We start from the raw sequence: 3008 nt of genomic DNA, 5'->3' as shown, positions 1-3008 counted from the left end.
TGCTATATCTATCGGTTACTGAAAGGGGCTGTTGAAGTATCCAACTATAGTAGTGGATTTGTCTATTTCTATTTGCAGTTATATGAGTATTTTCCTCATGTATTTTGATGCTCTCTAGTTTGGTACATTCATATTAAGGATTGTTATGTCTTCTTGGAGAATTTTGCATTTTGTAATGCTCTTCTTTATCCCAGTGATTTTCCTTGTTCTGAAATCTGCTTTGTCTAAAATTTATATAACTACTTCAGCTTCCTCTTAATTAGTGTTAATGTGGTATAATTTTATCCATCCCTTTACTTTTATCCTATCCCTTCCTTCCCTCCCTCCCTCCCTCTCTCTGTCTCTCTCTCTTTCTTTCTCTTCCTTTGCTTTGCTTTCTATTTATTTATTAATTATTTTTAGATACAGAATCTTGCTCTGTTGCCCAGCCTGGAATGCAGTGGCACAATCATGGCTCACTGCAACCTCTGCCTCCTAGGCTCAAGCGATCATCCCACCTCAGCCTTCTGTGTAGCTGGGACTACAGGTGTGCACTGCCATGCCTGGCTAATTTTTTGTATCTTTTGTAGAGACAGGGTTTTGCCATGTTGCCCAGGCTGGTCTCGAACTCCTGGGCTCAAGTGATCCTCCCACCTCAGTCTCCCAAAGTACTGGGATTACAGGCATGAGCCACCACGCCTGACCCGTTTCTTTATATTCGTTTTTTTAAATCTACTCTGATAATTTAACTGGTGTTTGGAGGCCATTCACAGTTAAAATGATTATTAATATAGTTAAATTAATATGAACCATGTTTATAACTGATTTTCTATTTGTTGTACTTACGTTTTTTTAATCCCCTCTTTTTCTGCCTTCTGGTTTTAACTGACCATTTTACAGGATTCCATTTTCTCTCCTGTTTTAGAGTGTCCATTATACTTGTTTTTACTTATTTATTTATTTTTTTCGGTCATTGCCCTAGAGTTTGCAGTGTACATTTACAACTTATCTAAGTACACTTTCAGATAACTCTATACTGCTTCTTGAGGACTGTAGGTAGCTTTTACTAGAGTATTTGAACTTCTTCTTCCAGTCCCTTGTAACGTTACTGTTATTCATATTGCTTATCCATATGCTATACTCAGTCAATAATAGTTACTATTATTATTTTGAACAGTTATCAGTTAAGAATAGGAAAAATAGATTTTATCTTAACCTCATTTATTCCTTCTCCAATGCTCTTTTCTTTCTGTAGATCCCAGTTTCTTATCTATATAATTTTGCCTTCTCTCTGAAGAACTTTTAAAGCATTTTAAAGGGCGGGTCTACTGGTGACAAATTCATTCAGCATTTGTTTATCTGAGAAACTCTCCTTCAGTTTCGAAGGATCATTTCACTGAGTAACTTTGAGGTAGAGTTTTTTTTTTTCTTTCAACATTTTATAAATATTTCACTCTACTTTCTTACTTGCATGGTTTCTGACAAGACGTCAGATGTAGTTCTTATCCTTGTTCCCTATAGGTAAGGTGTTTTTTTCCCTCTGGTTTCTTTCACAATTTTCTCCTTGTATTTAGTTTTGTGTAGTTTGAATATGATGTTCTTAGGTGTAGATCTTTTGGTATTTATTCTACTTGGTCTTCTCTGAATTTCCTGGATATGCAGTTTGGCACCCTTAATTTTGAAAGACTCTTTGCCATTATTCTTTCAAATATTTCTTCTCCCTTGTCTCACTTTTCTCTTTGTATTCCAATTATATATGTTACATCTTTTGTAATTTTCCCATAATTCTTGGATGTTCTATTCTGCTTTTTAAAATTCTTTTTTTCACCGGGCACGGTGGCTCATACCTGTAATCCCAGCACTTTGGGAGGCTGAGGCAGGCGGATCACAAGGTCAAGAGATTGAGACCATCCTGCCCAAGGTGGTGAAACCCCGTCTCTACTAAAAATACACACAAAAAAATTAGCTGGGTGTGGTGGCTCACGCTTGTAATCCCAGCTACTCAGGAGGCTGAGGCAGGAAGAATTGCTCAAACCTGGGAGGCAGTAGAGGTTTCAGTGAACCGAGATCATACCACTGCACTCCAGCCTAGGCGACAGAGTGAGACTGTGTCTCAAAAAAGAAAAGAAAAGAAAAATTCCTTTTTTCTCTTTCCATTTTAGTTTTGGAGGTTTTTACTGACATATCTTACAGCTTAGTGACTTTTTTTCCTCAGCTGTGTCCAGTTTACTGTCAAGTCCATTAAAAGCATTCTTCATTTTTGTTACAGTGATTTTGACTTCTAGCATTTTATTTTAATTCTTCCTTAGAGTTGTGTATGCTTATATTACCCATCTGCTCTTGCATGCTGTCTACTTTTCCCATTAGAGCCCTTAACATATTAATCACAGTTATTTTAAATTCCCTATCTGATAATCCCCAAGTCTGTGCCATATCTGAGTCTGGTTCTGATGCTTACTTTGTCTCTTTAGACTATGCTTTTTCTTGCTTTTTGGCATGCCTTGTAATTTTTTTTTTAAGCTGAATATGATATATTAGGCAATAGGAACTGAATAAGTAGGCCTTTCGTGTAAGGTTTTATGTTAATCTGTCTAGAAGCTAGGTCATGTTTAATGATGTAGGTATAGATGCCAGAGGCTTCAGTTTCCTCTAGTACCTTTGTTATTTTATTTTTCCTAGCCTGTTGTCTGTGGGTTCTCCTAAGAACTCCTTTATAAATATTGAGTCTGTGTCTTGCAACTCTTTCAGTTGTAATTCCCTGTTAATGTACTGGAGCTCTGTTGACATGATGGGAAGAGTATGGCGAAGGCAAAGTGTTCTATAATCTCATTCTTTTGTAAGACCTGAGTCTTTGGCTACAACCTTCAGAAGTGTTTCCAGCCACCCCACTTCCCTCCTTTTCTTCTGTTAGATGAATCAAGAAGGCTAGAGGGACTGGACACTAAGGCTCTGGTAAATTTTCTCTTGGAGTGTTGACCTTTGTTATGAAAAACATTCTGACCTTATTTCAAAATAGTTACCTTTCCCTT

This window comes from Rhinopithecus bieti, unplaced genomic scaffold (genome assembly GCF_001698545.2).
Source record: "Rhinopithecus bieti isolate Rb0 unplaced genomic scaffold, ASM169854v2 scaffold_67574, whole genome shotgun sequence".
NCBI classification, from domain to species: Eukaryota; Metazoa; Chordata; class Mammalia; order Primates; family Cercopithecidae; genus Rhinopithecus; species Rhinopithecus bieti.
The sequence above is the reverse complement of the archived record's forward strand: the minus strand, read 5'-3'. Positions refer to the sequence as shown.